The sequence below is a fragment of the Meleagris gallopavo genome, chromosome 1 (assembly GCF_000146605.3).
Source record: "Meleagris gallopavo isolate NT-WF06-2002-E0010 breed Aviagen turkey brand Nicholas breeding stock chromosome 1, Turkey_5.1, whole genome shotgun sequence".
In the NCBI taxonomy this organism is placed as follows: domain Eukaryota; kingdom Metazoa; phylum Chordata; class Aves; order Galliformes; family Phasianidae; genus Meleagris; species Meleagris gallopavo.
Genome location: NC_015011.2, coordinates 107,443,465 through 107,462,607, shown reverse-complemented (window position 1 = coordinate 107,462,607; position 19,143 = coordinate 107,443,465). Strand labels below are relative to the sequence as shown.

At 37.2% G+C, this 19,143-nt stretch overlaps 1 long non-coding RNA gene across 1 annotated transcript; it reads left to right on the top strand.

Moving 5' to 3' along the window:
* The first annotated feature begins 99 nt into the window (after positions 1-99).
* Positions 100-14,864, top strand: LOC104914467. The gene is made up of 2 exons (XR_004162065.1): positions 100-199; positions 7,995-14,864. It is a non-coding gene; the product is annotated as an uncharacterized LOC104914467 (long non-coding RNA).
* The last annotated feature ends 4,279 nt before the right edge of the window (positions 14,865-19,143 follow it).

Here is a 19,143-nt window from a genome sequence, read left to right as displayed (position 1 = left end):
TGTTCATCCTTCTCAATGTGAAATTAAAATTAAAATATGCTTATCTTACAGTGGAAATTGAATGTTGAACAGCGAGCAAATACTTGCAGTTCAGTCACGTTGGTTTATCTGGATTCTAACATTGTTTCTTTTCTTTACAGAATGCTGCCTTTTTATATGGCCTTGGTTTGGTCTACTTCCATTACAATGCCTTTCAATGGTAAGTTGGAATAAACTAACAGTATTAGTGTATGTTGTGGTGTTTTATTGATAAATGAATATTTCAACTTTAGTATACAGTAGTTTCATTTTTATAGTGTAAATATGATGATAGAAGATACGTTGTCCTGGATCTCATATTTGACTGTAACATGCTCATTGCAAACACAGCAGTTGCTTGAATAGAAAAGCAATTACAGAAAGAAGTGGTTTAGCTTCCTATAACACAATTCAGCAAGGGGAATGAAATGGTATGATTTGACAGGTTTCTATGAATTCTTCATATGTATGGTCAATAGCCTGTGTTGTGAACAAATTTTACATTTCTCTGGGAAAAGCGTTGGCAAAAGAAGTTTCTGCTTAGCTGCTGTTCAGTAATTTTTCCATAACTGTGTATGGTGAAAGCTTTAAACATGAGCAGCAGTACATGAACAGACAAGTGCTTTGCCATGAATGTTTAAAACTGACATAAAATCCCAGAGCTATAAAGAGCTGTAAATTCTGGCTGGATTTTTGTGAGTGGGAAGGGTCTGCTGTTCCTTTGGGGATGGAAGAAGGGCTGGTTTTGGTGTTTTTATTTTGTGGGAAGTTTTGTTTTTCTTTTGCTTCACTGGAACTGAGAGAAGAGTGATGAACGGAATAGACTTGGTCACTGGGGCTCTGTTGAGATTCTTAGACTTTCCTGGTCAGTAGTAGGAAAGGTGCAATTTATTGTAGATACCATTGGGGAAAAAAAAGTAAAAATAAAAAAGATGCAGTGTTTAGGTCATAGTTTTCTTCATAAAATTGATTAGTTTTATCCTTTTTTTTTTTAACAGTCATTTCTAGTGATTTCCTTGTAGTGCTTATTTCTCTAGTAACACTTCATATAGAAGCTGCTAATAAAATAAAAAGTAATTTTATTAATTGATTAGTAAAATGTTTATGATCATATTGGGCTAGGCCTGAAGCTAGAATAGTAAGGCGGCTACTGGGTGACAGCTTCAGACGACAAAATGAGATCTCTTCCCACTCTTCAGTAATAATTTGTTGCTTTAGCAAAAGCTTCTATGTATCTATAAGACAAAAGATTCATGCTTTCCTCAGCCAGGAGATAAAGTTTTATTCTTCAAATTAATGTAATTTGGTTAAATCATGAGCTCAGAACCTTGAGGGTTTTTTTTGTTTTTTGTTTTCCTCTTATGACTCAAATGTTTTCTTTATAAATAGCGGTGAAATGTATGCCATGTATTGCACATGGCATGCGATTCTATTGCATCCTAATTAATATGAAAAGAACAGAAAAGTTTTCAGGAAAAGTTGAGAATCTTTTATTTTGAGGTTGTGACTGATCTTTAATTTTGCTGATTTACAGAATGTTCTTGTTCTGATATAGGCTTCACTTCAAAGTTTGTTTAACACAATACATTTTGCACTGTGAAAATGGTAGCAAACTGAGGTGAAATTACGTGAGTCAAAGAAGTTAAATTTAGAGTAGTTAATTTTTGAAAGACCACCTGTTCAACGTAGATTGTTACCATTAGTAGATCAGGCTTTTTAGCACATTTCTCTGGATGGAGCAACGACGTCAGTTGATTGTGAAGCTTAAGTACTCATAAATCATGGTTGGGAATTAATAAAGATTTTTTTTACGTGCTTTTAAAAAAGCTTGTTGAGAACATGAGTATAAATTGATAGTCTTAATTTATACTGTCTTAACTGCACATAGAGCTGTATGTTAAGATCATTTAAAATAATAAATTTTTTTACTTCATTCATACAAGAAAGTTATATGTGGTGTAGTACTAAAGAATTTGAGTATCAGGAGAGCGATGGGTAGGATTGTTAGAGGAAGAAAATCTAATACAGATAAAATCTTACGCTTCTCTCTGTGATTCTTTTTTAAATTCCTTTGAGTGATTTTTCCTTTAGTTGGGGACAGGAGTGAGATGTGTGGTTGTGAGTATTCAGCTGTGACATATCTGCTGGAGCTGATAGCAGGTTGCTTACTGTAGGTATGTTCTTTGTAGATCTTTGTTTTCTCCACTGCAGATTGCAAGGAGAATCGTGCTTCTTTCATGGAAACTATTCTATTTATTTATGTTAAAAAGTACAAAAACGTGTATTTCACAAAGGTAGAAGAGACCTCAGCACTGTTGAACGTTGTTTAGCCTATTGTACTTAATTCATAAATATTTTATATTATCCACACAATCTTAGATATTCATAGGCTTTAATGAGAGTCATGCACATATTCCTCCCAAAAGGCAGGGTTAATGAAGTCTTTCATGATTTTTCATCTGTCATGTAAATAGAGATGATATAAAAGTGAGTAGAAATAAGGTCAGTTTTAGAATACTACTTCTTTATTATTTTATTTTTGAATTTTCTAGTATTCATAAAAAGAAGTTGGAGTTGGGCTGACTCCAAGACATGTATGAAGTTCACTGTGTTCAGTATTACACACTTCTCTACATAGTAAAGATGCACTACAGTGTTAAGTACTAAATCTTAGCTGACGCATCATTTTATATTGGTTGTTTTGTTTAACAATTCATGTAAGAACTGAAAGTACTTATATACATATAAGCATATACAAAAATTGTGATAGTGTAATCAGATCAAAGACATTTTATGCAGTTGTTATTGGAAGATATGACAGAAGGATTTACCTCAAAAAACTGTATCAAACACATTAAAAAATTTCATATAGATCTTAAATTTTAATGCTCTGTTGCTTTACACCATTTATCATCAAGCAGTGAGAAAAGTGGATAACCGATTTTCCCTGTTGTTTCTGTGTTTTCCCAGTAGAGCAAAACACCAGGAGATAGCTGATATTGCTATAACTTGAATAATTTGATGTTCTCATTAGTTTTCTTCTTGACAAAAAATGGAAAGTTTTGGTAGTTCACCAAAGGCTACCTTCAGTTTTGCGCAATAGCTACAGTCTATGTAATGGCTTGGATGCCAGATTGACTCTTTTAATTCAGTAAGGATTTTGAACCTGACTGGTTTATCATTTTCTGATTTATGTTGAACCCACCAAGAGAAAAAAATGAAGTCTAAGCTCTGCAACTGTGTCCTGGAATTGGTTCTAGCATGCTCCAGAACACAATATGAGGTTCTCTGAGGCCAGTCTGCAGTGTTTTCAGTGACTATTACCCTGCAAATTGCTGGACAATGTATGTGAAAGAGATTGTCATTGTTTTTGTTTTGTTTTGTTTTTTTGTTCTTTTTTTTAAAGAAAGTGGAGTTTTTCTGTTCTGACAGTCATTTGAAAAAGTAAAACAGCCTATTAGATTATTTTTAAAGTACTCAAGTCTGCAGGGGAATGTAAATTTTTTCATTAGTCTTGTAGTCCAACCTTCACTGTTGTATTCCAAGTTCAACTATGCAAGAAACTGTTATTTCACTGTTTGCCTGTGACAGTGAGAGTCTTGCGGTGATAAGGTCCATTCTTTGCGCTTCTGCTTCATCTCAACGTTTTTCATTTTCAGTGATAAACTGTTATTATCACAGTAGGATTTATCCTTGAGGGGGGTTACTAATGTGTTTTCAGCAGGACCAGATCCTTCAGATGCTTCTCAAGCTGTCCGTGTCAGTGATTGGCAGATCATAGAATCATAGCATCACCAAGGTTGGGAAAGACCTTCAAGATCATCCAGTCCAACCATCCACCTATCACCAATATTTCCCACTAAACTATGTCCCTTAGTAGAACATCTGAATGTTTCTTGAACTCCTCCAGGGACGGTGACTCCACCACTTCTCTGGGAAGATCCAGGGGACTAGGTTCATCCACACAGACTGGTGTGTATAGGAATACAAACCCCCTTCTGGGGGCCTCCTTAACTTTAATGGGAGCACTCCACTCTTTTGTGCAAACAGGAGCCACTGGACTGTCTGATCAGATACAGCATTTGCATGCCTCCAGGTACATCAATAGTTTGTGCCATTTTGGAGGGCACAGCATGTGATGAAGTCATCCAGTGGCTACAGTTTGCATGGGAGATGCTGAGATTCACCTAATTGACATTGACATTGCACTGGTAATTTGCAGTCCACTCTGGAGTTCCTGCTTTGAAAACACCTGCTTCAGGAAAGTCCATGAGGGATGTTATTTGAGAGTAAAAAGACAAGTTTTTTTTACCAATAACTTGTTATCTTTAATGTGCACATCTGTATCTGTGTTTCTTTCTTGCTTTTATCACAGTTCTGGTTGTTTTAGTGTGCAGTTAAATTAATCAGGAAAGTAGAGTTTAAACATGCTCTGTGTAGATACCGAATTGTTAAAATAGTTCTTAGTTTTCTGGTGGCTAGGTCTGCATATCCCTTTTATGTATATGTAAAATGAAAATATATATGTAGATTATGTGTACTAGTGGCAATTAACCATTAACAAAGTAGTAATTTTTTTTCTCTTTTGTTTCTCCACTTTCTTTGATTGTATATAAAACCAGCTTCTTGGACTAATGGAAAAGCACAGTATCTGTTAATATCAGAAAAAGAAGGCAGTCTTAGCTGCTGCTATATATAGATTTTTGGAGACTGCTGCTCAAAATGTTTCAGCATTCGACTGCTAGGGCATAATAAACAGGGAATTATTATATCTGAGGTCTGCTAAAGCATTTTGTAAAATTGCAGTGATAATTACTTCTGTATTTGTAAATTTTGTTTATGTTCAAATGGCATTGGTGAATTTCGAATAGAAATTGTCCATGTTGTCATGACATTTTTATTAGTTGATAATTAGTTTATTATTGGAACCGGTGGTCAAAACACTGAAAGAGAGAATGAAGAATAAGAGAACAAAAGTTTCACTCCAACTTCATCAAGTAGAATGTTACATTTTGTAGGTTTATTCTGTTTTTAATGTATTTTGTTAGAAGTGTACGTGTGTTAACTTTGAAACTGTTAATTGACGCTCTTTTGTAATATTCTTTTGCCTGGTTCAGATCTGATTATATTCACAATCAATGCAAGTCAAACTTTCCAGAAAGTCTTATGAGAGTTCACTGAATCTTTAATATATTCTATTAATTATTCTTCAGCTACTTTCTTCACTTTCATAGTGAGAGGCATTGTTGTATAGGTGAGTGGGTGGGAAGATAGCTGCAGCATTGATTTTGAAGGTGTTGATTTGGAGATGATAGATTTGTGTCAGTTTTTTTTGCCTGAATTTTTGTAGCAGTGCTGTACAAAATGTAAGCCCAGAGGTGCACTTAATCCTCTGTAGTGTCTGTTTTCCAATCCTGCTTTCTCCTTTTGTCTAACGTTAGCTAACCTTTCCTGCTTGTTAATGGAAACTCTTCTGTTCTTGTTGAAAACTCGAATTGAATTGAATTAAATTACAGAAGATTTAACCAAAGTTGTTTCTTGACAGCTGGTTGACCAATGTCTATAGAGAACAAACCTGAAGTATTCTCAGGTAATTTAGGGGTAATTTAGACCACTGTTGTTTATTTCTGCAACCTGAGAGCTCCCAGACATTCAGTTCTGATTGAGCCTTTGCATAAATCAAATTCAATTCTTATTCAGCCTTTGGGTTGAAATAGGAAGCTCTGTCTGTGCATGAAGGCCAGAGAGTAAGAGGTGGAGTCTAGCAACCTATTTGAAGATGGCTCTGTTGCCATCTCTGAAGGAAGTTGTTTTCTCCTAAGCCATGTCCTGTTCAATGTGTGACAGCTCATCAGGCTGTTGGCTTATATCACCTCTTTGGTTTTGGTACCAGTGAAGAGCTTTGAGGAAAAACATCTCAGCAACTTGTATGCCTTGGATCCTTCAGACCCATCTTTTTTTTGGTTGTAGATTTGGGAGGAGGACAGAGTGTATGCGAGCAGGGTTACAATTCCACATATGTATAAACCAGCAAGGTCGTAATTTTGGAGATTTATTCTGTATTTCATAGGGACTGCACTTACCTTGGCATTCTGTCTTTGAATGGATTTTTAAATACCAGTGGCTAAAAGTCTGAATACTATATTAGAGTTAAGAAATGCAGGTGTGCAATGATAAATACCTACTTCTCTCTGTAATAAACGCATAGCTTAAAATGATAATAGAATCTACAAGCATTTTTAAGACAAAATCCAGTGATCATTTCTGTGTTTGGCCTTCCAGTTTGAATTGTATTCATTTAGATAATGGTAGGCGTACTGTTATTAGAAATGGATTCCTGTTAGTTATGATTACAGCATAGTTTTTAAGGTGTATTATTCATCACCACTCACAGTATTCCAAATGAAGCTTAAACAAGGAGTGAGAAACAGCTTAGCTAATGTGAATTTTGTCCCTTTTGTGCTTTACTTGCTCTTTTTCCTTGTGTAAAGAGAAAAGTAGGGTGTAACGTGAGGTAAACTTTTCTGGCTGTATACTGCTTCTGTTCCACAGTGAAAATACAAGGTTTTTTTGAAATTGGTCTGTTCTTAAACTGTATTTTAGTGAGTTGGATAATGCTTTACAATGTACATACATTTCTGTTGTATTATCCAGAGGAAGTTATGCACTGTCAATGTGTTCTGACATCAAGAATGAGAAAAGTGCCTGAAAGATTTTAGACCAGAAGCGTTTCTGCTGATGAATTCAAGAACAAACTTCTGTGTTTTGTTAATAAAGTCTGTAAAAAATATTTCTTTCAACTTTTGTCCTTAGAAATAACAAGATGCTTTGATTGGAAATTAAATCAATTTTCCCGACTGTGACTTCTAACACTGTATGTCCTGTCCAGCATCCATGTGCTGCTCCACAGAGGGTGTAGATCTCCCTCCAGCCTTGCCCCGTGTGATTGCCTGGAGCATACAGAATGAGACTTAGTCTCCTTGGCATAGGTGCTTGAATCCTACCCTAAGCGTGACAGGTTTCTGATTTCTGCCATTGTATGGGCTGTGATGTATTTGAGGATCTTTTCTTTTTAGCCAGTCACTTGATTTCAGGAGAGCTAACATGATGAGCCTTAGCTTCTTTCTGAATTCCTCTGAATTTAAATCTGTGACCTTTTAGCTTCATTTCAGCTGTCCTAATTTTATGCAATTGTCTTGAGAAGCAAAACACACTGTGTCAATCTTGTTTAGAGTCATACTTCTTCCCCAACATACAGCTGGTCCATAGTGCTTTTGTTTTGTCTGGCACTGTGTCAGCATGGACAGGAGCACCTATAAAGAGGATTTAAAGATAAAGAATCAGAGCCATCTTCAGCTATCATGGGAATATGAAAAGCAAGTTACAGGAGGTGGCAGGCTGTCCAGTCTGTTTTCCTGCAGGTAGCTAAATGACTGGAATGTAAGGAAGTAATAGGTATTAGGTGAGTCTCTACTCTGGTGTCAGTGCTAAGAAAAGGAGTAACAACATTGAAAATGGCGCAGGTTTGGGCAGTGCAAGGAGATGTATTTGATCTTCCAGGCCTAACATTCTGCTGTTGCTCTCAGAGATGTATGTGATCTGCAATCAGAACAACCTGGCAAGGATTTAGTTCTGAAAGGGATGATGACAGTGTGCAGTATTGTTCTGTAGTTGAATTCATTTTGTTACTTATTCCTGAATCATCCTTTCTGAAATAGCAGATATGTTACTGTGTTTCAGGCGTTAAGTTAAATGAAAAGATTAGATTTTAAAATGTATTAAGATGTCTGGAATGCAAAATTAACCAGCCCTTGAAGAATGAAAAGTAATGGAGCAAAAACATTTAAACTGTTACGTCAATATGTTTTTCAGTAACAATTCTTTCTGATTCAATTTTAAGTCATCATATGATTAGCAATTATAAAAGTAATACTTTGGTAAAAAATAATTAATATTTTTATCTGTTTGTCTTTCAGGGCAATTAAAGCATTTCAGGAGGCGCTTTATGTTGATCCCAGCTTTTGTCGAGCCAAGGAAATTCATTTGCGACTTGGACTTATGTTCAAAGTGAACACAGACTATGAGTCCAGTTTAAAGGTAAGTTTAAGTCCTTTTAGATTGAATTTAATGTTTATTATAAGTAGTGTTGCATCTTAAAACTGGAAGTAATGTATAAATCATAAAGTCACAGAATGTCTTGGGTTGGGAGGGACCTCAAAGATCATCTAGTTCCAACACCCTCTGCCAGCCACTAGGTCAGACTGCCCAGAAACCCATCAAGCCTGGCCTTGAATGTCTCTAAGGATGGGGTAAACACCTCCAGGGATGCGTTCATTCCCTTTTGGAGATCTTTGTTCTAGACTATAACGTGGAATAGCAAATGAACTGCAGTCAGTCATACCGGTGCTTGATAATGAGCATTGCTTTCTAGCCTCTCCACTTTACAAAAACACAATCAAAGATTAAGTGAAACCAGACATTTTAATGTATGGCTGTTGCACACAATTTACTTTAGAAATAAAAGTGCCGGTATGAAGTTTCTTACTCTAAAGACAGAGTAAAAATAGGATTTGAGTTGTGTTAGTTACTAGAAATATTCAGAAAAAAAAAACCAACAAGCAGAAAATTGAAGGTGAGCACTGGTTCTTTAGCAGTTTAAGTGCAGTGGGATGAAAAATTTGCTGTGGGGCTCACACTGGAACAGTAAGTCTTGGGAAAAGGCTGAAGTAGTACAAGAAGCAGGAGGAAAAAGAAGAGAGGAATTAGCAGCTTGATTTCTAGATATTTGTCTCTGCTTATTTTAGCTTAAGTATTGTAAACTGTACGTTCATAAAAATCATTAATAATAGAAAGCTTTTACATCTTATATAAATAATTTATTTAATCAAATATTTTATTTGTTTCTAATTTTCTAATAGTGTAAAGGGAAGAGGGTAAACGGGGACTGTGGATGAGAGAAAAGATTTGCAAAAGTGGGGGTGCTCTACCATATGGGCAATTGGTGTGTGCCCATGGAAGTGAGACATGATGAAGTGCATAAAAAGTTTATTAATTAATTCCTATATTTCATCATTTCAGAGTGTGATTAAAAGGCAACAATCATTTAGAAATTGTGACTAATCATTTAGAAATTGTGTCAATACAATACTTTGTTTCTTTTCTTTTACTTTAAATTATTTACAATTTGCCTTCTTTCAGTTTCTGTAATATGTAGCTTTATCTCCCTCCATTCAACATCTTTGCTCCTTTATCCCTCCTTCCACTTAATACTCTTTATCTCCATGTTCTTTCTGTCACAGAATCTAAATTTAGGAGTCTGTATCTCTGAAAAAGGAAGCTTTCATCTTTTAAGGAGCTTCATATTATGCTGGGAAGTTCAGCTGTGTGGTTGAAAATTCTGTAATTTGTAATTCAGTGTAATTTATACATATATTTCTGCATATTAATCTCTACTAAAGAACTATTGAAAACTTGTTTGCTTCCAGAAGTGTTGCAGAATGACTTCCTGTGTTTTCCTGATTTTTCCAGATTGTTTTCGTGCAACTTGTATTTGTGTGGTTATCAGAAACATGTCATCAAAGATTTGAGAGTAGAGTGTTATGCAGTTTTTTCCTTTTATTCTTTGTAATAACAGGAAGCACTTCTCATCAGTGTTCTTCTTTGATTTATAGTCCAAGCTTTCACCTATAGAGACAGGTGAAACTGGGGATTTTAATTAGAGAGAGCAATGTTGCATAGGAATATGAAAGATTCAGTGTAGTAAGTGACAAAAGAGCAAGGGCATGTAGAATTAGATCATTGCGTTGAAGAGGGATTATGTGTGATTTTACGTGGTCCTGTTTCCTCTTACTTGGGAATGAATTTTGTATTGGCTGTTATGATATGCAGGGAATGAAAGGAGTGCTAAAGAAGCGCGTTTTTGTTTTCGATAGATATCTTAGGGACAAATAGAAGTGTGAGCACTTAGTAGTTAACTTCTAATGAAGTAGTGAAAGGAACGTGTGCATTTTGATTTCTAGCAGAAGAATCATAGGATTGCAGAATCATAGAATGGCTTGGGTTGGAAGGGACTTCAAGGATCATCAAATTCCAACCCCCCTGCCATGGGCAGGGCTGCCAGCTGCTAGATCAAGTGCTAGATCAGATTGCCCAGGGCCCCATCCACTGTGGCCTTAAACACCTCCAGGGATGGGGTATCCAGAGCCTCTCCGGGCAACCTGTACCAGCACCTCACCACTCTCAGTAAAAAACTTCCCCCTGTATGTTATCCATCTCCCTTTCTTTAGTTTAAAACCATTACCCTTTGTCCTATTACTTTCTACTTGAGTAAAAGGTTGATTTCCCTCATGTTTATAAACTCCCTTTAAATATTGGAGGGCGACAGTGAGGTCTCCGTGCAGCCTTCTCTTTTCTAGGCTGAACAAGCCCAGTTCTTCCAGCCTGTTTTCATAGGAGAGCTGCTTCAGTCCTTGGATCATCTTCATGGCCCTCCTCCAAACCCTCTTCAAAAGCTCTGAATCTTTCCCGTGTTGGGGAACCAGACTTGGACTCATTATTCCAGCTGGATCCTCACAAGGGCAGAGTAGTGGGGGACAATCACCTCTCTCACCCTGCTGGCTACACCTCCATTCTGATTACATCAGAATGGATCTCAGGATACCATTGGCCATCTGTGTTGCAAACACACACTGTTGACTCGTGCACTTTTTCATCAACCAGGACCTCCAAGTACTTCTCAGCAGTGCTGTTCTCAAGGAGTTCCTCTTCTAGTATGTATATGTATCTGGAATTACCTCGACCCAAATGCAAAACCTCGCATTTTCTTTGTTGAACCTCATTAGGTTCACAGAGGCCCATATTTCAAGTTTCCCAAGGTTTGTATGGCATCCCTTCCTTCTTCTGCATCACTCAGCTTATTGTCATCAGCAAACTTTCTGAGGATGTGTTCAAACCCATCATCTATGTTACTGATAAAGTTATTAAAGAGTACCAGTCTCAAGATGGACCCCTGGGGGATGCCGCTCATTACCAGCCTCTACCTGGATGTAGAGCCATTGGCCACAATACTCTGGACCTTTGAACCAATTCCTTCTCTACTGAATAGTCCACCCTTCAAATCCATATATTTTGTGTGGTGGGGAACCATGTCAAAGGCTTTGCAGAGGTCCAGGTAGATGACATGAATTGCCTTCTCTTTGTTCACCGATGCTGTCACTCAATCATAGAAAGCCCCCAGATTGGTCAGGCATAACCTTCCCTTGGTGAAGCCATGCTGGCTGTCCTGGATCACTGGCTCATCCCCCATGTGCATTAACATGTCTTCCAGGAGGATTTGTTCCATGATCTTCCCAGACACTGATGTGAGGCTGATCTGCCTGTAGTTCGTGGATCTTCCTTTCTCCCTTTCTTGTAAATAGGAGTAATGTTTCCCTTTTTCCAGTCACCAGGACTTTACCTGGCAGCTATGATTTTTTCAAATGTGAAAATTGTCAAGAATTAGATAACTCCTTCCTGCTGTGCTATAAAGTATATAATTCTGTCACTGAATCAAGTATTTAGATATCTTGAGAATTTGGTCCATATCATTTACTAGGTTTCGTTTTATCTCTTTGCAAAATAAAAAGGGTCACACAGATCCTTAGAGATTTTTCGTGTAGCAAAATTTTAGTTTTCAGTACACCAATAATGACTCAGAAAAGCACCAAAAAGCTTTTTTAAAAATGGAAAAGGAATTAACCTTTTATAAATGCAAAATTATCATGATTCCATTGTTTTTATGTGCAGTGTGATTAAGGCACTTAGGAAAACAAATAACAACAAAAACGGCTTACCCTGAAGCATAGCAAAGATCTTCAAAAGGATTATGAAATAAACATGAGAATAGGTTTGCACTGAGGATAGTTTCCTTTAATCAATATAACTACAGGCTTTTGCTAAAAGGATGTCTCATTTTGCACTTTCTCATCCTGATTGCTGCAGTGAGTCTAGTGACTTTCCATTTGCAGAGTGAAGTGGACTGTAAGTCTGAACCAGCTCAGCTTGTGACTGCACAGATCTATGATAGATGCATGATAGAAAGCAGGAGTGTGCAAATGGGAAGGAGAGGGAAGAGCTGTATTGTTCCCTTCTGATACACAGACATATGAAACTCTACTCTGGAATACTCAACTGAAACACCTAAGATTTAGTTTCTGTTTTGCTCCTTTGACTGTGAAAGTTGCTATCTTTAGCAGGGAATCAATAACCAGCAGTGAGGAGCAAGACCAAATGGACCCAGTGGAGCAATCCAATTGGTCTTGAACAGTTTGGGTTGTTTTCATTTTTGTTCAGCTGTGGGTTTAATACAGAGTCTTGAGACTGAGTCATTTTATTCTACATTGAAACAAATCAATGTGTCCATCAGAATATATAAGTTAATATATAAATTGAGGAGTAGAGTAAGTGGAATGAGCAGGACAGTAGCTTCTTGAAAAGTCAATCAGATTGATCTCAAAGTTGAGGTTTAAGTCAGAACTCTGTATTAAAAGAATACTAGAACAAACTGGACACAAGGCAGAAAATAATTCTTTAGTGAAGAGAACAAAATGGTGGAGATTATGCACAAGCACAAGGATAATAAAATGAGAAAGAGAAGTGCAGAAAATGTTTTCACAGAATGTCTTCTTCCAAAACTGAACGTCTCATCTTTTCGAAAAAGAAGGAGGATTGTGTTGTTTTGTTTGTTTTTTTTTTGTAGGTGGTGATGGTGCTTTTTTGTTTTGTTTCATGGACCTTGTCAAAAGGATTCAGGATTTTAAAGAGTGGCATTGGGTTTTAGGATCAAGGCAGCTAATGACTGGCCATGAACACAAGCTATTTTTCTGAGGCTGTGTCTAACATAATTCATAGTCCAGTATGAGTTTCCTGTATGACTCTAAGGTAGAAAGTAGGATTAAGTTTTCATCTGATACTCTTTTTTGATGGTTCTGAATTTCACAAATTGTACCAACGTTGCATTAATGTACTTTAAAATATCATAATATTTTTGATGGTATTTAAACATTCATGCTAAGTCTGTAATTGCTAAGAATAAACCTCTGCCAACAGATGAGTCATTGCCAGTAAGAGTCTCCAGGCAAAGGAGGAAGGATGGGAATCTGAAGGTCATATATTCCATGTTTTTCACAATTTTAGACCATTAACATAAATCATCTATATTTTATGTAAGCAATTTAAGCACAAAATTAATTTTTACTACTTTAAGATGTTGAGGATCAAGATAATTACTAGAGTGCTGTTTAACAAGCATAAAATCAACTCTCAGTGTTTTTTCAAAATCAATTACTGCTTTTGCATGTTTTTAATATTGCTGCACTTAGGACTTACAGATTACTCCAAAAACCTTTGACTGCTCTGTTACCCAGTTATTATAAACTTTGGCAAGAACACGGGGGATGTTGAAAATTACTAGGTCTTCAGGATTGAAGGAAAAGTATGATCCTTCTGGTTGAAAGGAAAGTTGTCATTCTGTAACCTGACAGTTAGGACAGTGTTATCTTCAGAAGTGATACGTGTATGTATTTGTGTCATTCATCAGAAAAATAGAATTAATTCCAAGGTCAGCTGTTAATGTTGGGGGAGGGAGAAGAGGAGGGCAGGGATTTTATTATTGCTATAGCAGAAACATATATTAAGGTTTATATCATAGTCCTAACCTTCACTATGTGTCCCAGCTGCCCCCTTCATATTTGCTCATGAAATGAATGACACCAAGAGCACTGTTTTCAATTTTGTTAGCTATGGTGGTTCTGTGATAAGCTAAAAGAAGAATAAATCAAGTCCTTTGGGAATGTAGTATATCTTTTTATTAGTTTCTCTAGTGAGTTGGAAAAAATGTACAAGTTTCTGAGCACATGTTCCATGGCACATCACCTGCTTATTCCAATTTTCTTCTTTATTTATGTATTCTTTCAGTTTCAGCCTTGTTTTCATGTTTACTCATCCTGTCTTAGGCGTGTGTCTCAGTTCCTCTCAAAAGTACATTTGAATCTTAACCAATTGCTAGGAAATATGCTAGAATGAAAGAAGTTCAGAGAAGTTTCTACAACATGCATCTGCAACATGTTGCCCCAGAAGCATTTGTTTGTGCTATATACTAGGTGATCTGATCACTCTGTCTGCAGAGGAAACACCATATAACCTGGTATGTGAGTAGTCTGTAGGGATGCAGAAAATACAGCCTTCCCATCCATAAGATGCTTTACCTTCTGACAGACCTGGTGGCCCTTATCTAGCTGAACCCGGAGATTGGTAAAGCACAGAGGTGGATCGAGGTATGTTGTGTGGGACTTGTAGGAAAGAGAAGCTGAGGAAAAAAGAATTATAAATTATAGTTTTAGTATTATTTAGTTTAATAGTTGTGTTTCATTGGAAACCGCAGCTATGGGGAACCAGTCTTCCATCTGGTGCTCATTCTGTTCTGCTGTGTTGAAGTGTCATAGTGTGCTCTTGGTGGGGGATGATGATGACAAGCCTTAAAGTCTTTTGAATGTAAAATTCAGTTAACTTCATTTGCTGACATACTATTTCAGAGAAAAAGAAAGCTTACTTTTTCATTTGTGTTAGAATGATAGCATCAAGGACATGATGAGTGGGAGAGAGTTCTTATGTGGTTTTGGTTTTACGAGGGTTCTTGTTTTGTTTGCTTTTATGTGTTTTTTGGGTTGTTGTCTTGTAATGGGTGGTCAGTAGGGACTCTGAACATGAGCAGGCTATTTTGACAAATGAACCTGTATTGTGTTTTGGGAATTACGTTTGCTTGCATTTCAAGTATTGCAGGTACATTCTGTGCTCAGTGACAAAATCCTTGGAGTAATGAGAAATTAATTTTTCATGTTCTCAAATATCTGCCTTTTAATAGAAACACTGATCCTGTCTTACCACTCTTTAGAAATTTTACCTCTATTTATAGATAAAGGAGCTATCTTAGTAGTTTGCTGCAGGCTGATTCTTTTATCTTGCCTAAAAACCATCAATTGAAATACAATTCTAGTTTTTTCAATTATTTTCCTAATTATTCTCATTTATTAGTAACGTTAAGACACCATGCTTACATTAGGGTAAGGAAAAGGCTTCTAAAGAAATAGAATTTATTGGGAAAATATACATGAATGCATGAATATGCATGAAACAGTAAAAAAAACAGAAATACTGATTCAGATGAACAGCTCTAAGTACGTATTTATAGTGGTACCTATATACCAGCTCTTGCTCAGTTGATTTTATTAATCTATATTTATATCTTTATGAATTATTCTTTAGATACTGGAGGTATTTTGTGTAAACATCTAAGTGTTACAAACATTGTTATCTTTTTCTCAATAAAAAATGAAGGAGAATTTATAAAATTGAAAATTTGTTTTAAAGGCTTCAAGTGGTGTTTTACAGCCTTCATATTTTTAACACCTGCTTAGATTAGTAATTTTTTAAAAATGTTACACTGAATTGTTATGTATTCTCCTCCACATAATAAATAGCTTAATAATCAAAATACATGAGTTTATGGAAAACTTTCATTTTGTATGTATGGTTTTACCTCTGTAACTGTAGCAGAAACTAATCGGGCATTTAGGACTAAGACATTAAACAGACAAAAGGCTTTGGCTATTGTAAGGTGGTTACCTAGGTGTTCAAATGCTTTACTGAAAAAGCATTTTGTGGAAAGCAAGGTGAAATTAGGCAAAAGATTTTCCTGGGAGACCTCACTGTGGGTTTTCTTTACTTGAAGGTAGCTTATGAGCAGGAGATAGACTGATTTTTTACACTAATACTGATAGGACAAGAATAAATGGATTTAAACTAAAAAAGGAGAGATTTAGGGTAGGTGTTAGGCAGAAATTCTTTTCCCCAGAGGGCGGTGAGGTGCTGGCACAGCTGCCCAGAGAAGTTGTGGTGCCCCATCTCTTGGAGGCGCTCAAGGCCAGGTTGGATGGGGCCCTGGGCAGCCTGAGCTGGTGGGGGGCAGCCCTGCCCACAGCAGGGGTTGGGATCGGTGGGCTGTGAGGTCCCTCCAATCCCAAGTGTTAATTCTATGATTCTGGGGTTCTGTGATTTTATTTTATTGTATTAAATGGATGAAAACAGCAGCTAGGAATTATATTATTCTCTAAGGCTTTGGAGTTTGTGTATGGTCATGATGGAGAGGAAGTTTTTAACACAGCATGTCACTAATCCAGCTGTAGTAGAGTAAGCATTGCAACTTACTTTGATGGTGCATCACAGCCTATTGCCCACAGTGTGCTTTTGTTTTGTTCTCTCTATTAGTTTTGTTTGGTTTTTTAAGTCATTTTATAGTTCTTCTATAACAGAACTGTAGAAATGTTATGATTACAAAGAGGAGGAAATGCTGAAATGTAATTATTATGCTGTAAGACATCTTCTGTCATTGGGAGTGGGGGGAATGATACAAACCATGAGAAAAGAAATAGTTGACTTGAAGTTAAGCACTGAAACTAATGGATATTGATGCTGGTACACTTGCATGGTCTATGCACCTTCTCTTTGTGAGTGCAGTCGTTCATGTTTCCAGGATTATCTGTAACCAAAATGTTAGCTGGAGAGCAGATCCCTAGCAGAGATGGCTGTGTGCTTTCATGCCAGCTGGGGTGTCTGGTTACCCTTGTAGGCAGCTGCAGGCTGAGGGTGCTGGCGGTACAGCAATGAAAGCAAGATGGCAGCCCCCAGCCATGCTGGCGACCCCTGGGCTCTAAGGCCTGGATGTCTGAATGTGAGTGGTGTGCACATGATAAAACACACAGCCAACATGCATGAAAAATGTAGTGAGTGGTGTGCTGTGTAAGATATTGGTCAGTAAATTCCAATACAGCCTTCTTTGTTAGTGAAAATAAGCTTTGGTAATCGTTCTGTTTGAAGAACTTCTGTGTGTGTTGCTTCTACGTGGTGTGCGTATGTCTCTCACCTTCATCCTTCTGTCTTTAAGCAGTTCCTTTCTGTCCTGTCTGTGTAACAGTTTTTGTCAGTGTCTGAATGTTAGACAGAAGTCCCAGTGTGCTTGTGCTCTATAAACCTTCGTTGTCCAAGACGAGGTCCTCCTGAATTCTCCAGCCCTGCGCAGACAAGCAGCGAGCCGAGGCAGCAGCGCATGTGGCGCGTCCTCTTCTGACCTTCTCCCCAGGCTCCAGCCAGGCCTGGCAAATGGAGGCCTGGCACGCTGCCACAGCTGATTATGCAAGGCTTTCCGCGTCCTACTTAGCTGAACAAAGGCTGCTCTGAGCGACCTAGGCATCGCACCTAGGTCACATAGGCAGAAAAAGCCATGTCTTGACAGAGTTATACTGAGTCATGATGGAGCTTTCCTTCGTGGTAAGTCTGTGAGAACTGTCAGGTTTCAAATGATGGCTTGCCTTGCTTACTAAATAGATGCACAGCTGAGGGTTGCTCAGCTTGTTAATGCCCTTCTAGAGAGCTGGAGGGTTTAGAATCGCTGCTCTGAAGTCTGACTCAATATAAACAAAAAAGCAGTAAAAATCATACTCTAGGAGGAAAATGCATTGGTTGTTTATTGATGAAACAACACAAGTGTGGGGACTTGTCTCTCTTGCCTCTGAAATTGCGAAGGATGAGTGTGCTAGGAGAAATATGTTTAATTCTAGCAGTGAAAACATATTAAGTTACTTAAATCCTTGCTAGGTTATTTTCCTACTAGACCTTTCATCAGTTAAGTTTACATGTAATCCACTGTACCTCTGCTCCTTGAAGAGGTTACCTTCGCAATTGTTTCTACAATCAGGCACATCAAGGACTCCAGAGGAGACAGAATAGATTGTAGATAATTGTGCAATTACAGATGACTCCAAATCAAGGTATATTGTGACTTCAGCTGCAGCCCTTGAGGAGAGACTGTTACTTTTTAACATTCAGAACACTGCCTTCTAGGTAAATCCTCTTACTCTGCATTTGAATTTCTATAGACTGCTGTCTGCCTTGAGGTATTGTATGTCGTCTCTGAACTGCAGCGGCCTCTCCTGCATAATAACTATTTCACACAGCAGTAGCCAGCTTCAGTGCTGCAATATTTGAGAGAGGTGCAGATGTTTGCTAGCTGCTTCTGTTTGTTGCAGAGATGGAAGTTGGAAATTATTACTATTTTTAATTTTTTTTGTGTTGGCAATTGGAATTAGTGGACCTGCTTTTTGTTGATGAGCTTTATGTGATAGAGTTCATGCTTTTTTTGAATGTTTTTGGATACTTACCAGAGGGTTATGGATTATTTATCCAGCAAGAGGTGTAGGTTTGCTTGTTTATGTGCATTTCAAAGCTTTTTGGTTTGTGAGGTTCTGTGTTTCTGTGTATTGCTTTGCTGTAATTGTTTAGGGCAGATGGTTTGTTCTTCTGTAGTTACATGCTTCAGATTATCAATTTTCTTTTTTTTTTTTTTGTGGCATAGTAAACAGTGCTAGCAGAAATTTTCTACATGGAGAAAAATTTTCATAATATGGATTTTGAAATTTGAAATACAGTGTGATGGAAGTAAGAAGTTAATTTTTAGGAGGCATTGGTGAGAATAATCCTGCTTTTTACTGTGCAGCACTGATTTTACTGGTATATTTAAATATTAAAATGGTTAGATTTCTGTGTATGGTTGCTTGCTTTCTGCCGGTGAGTCTCACTGCAATAGCCCTACTGCAAAGCTACTGCAGAACAATTGTCAATCGATTCTTTTTGGATCTGCTGATTTTTTATAATAGCATCACTAGGTGAGAACAAATCTGTTCCTTTTTGCTTTATCTTTTCATATTAATTGTTAATGACAGTACAAGCTTACATATCTGTGCAAAATGGGTTTTGAATCAATTAGATCGGTGTACTCAATGTACAGGCCAAAGTATGTAGATCTGTGTTGTTAGATTATTTTTCTGGTTAGGAAAGCTGCAATATAATGTAGAGCATTTTATTTTTATTTAGTCTTCTTTTTTTTTTTCGAGTTGCTTGCTTAGTAGAATCACTATGGTAACAGACTAAAGGATGTCCCTGAGGCACACAAGCAGCATTGCAATGTAAGTGATGGGAGGTTTTAAGTTCTCTCCTACTGCTCAACACTAGGGAAAAAAAAACAACTACAAAAAA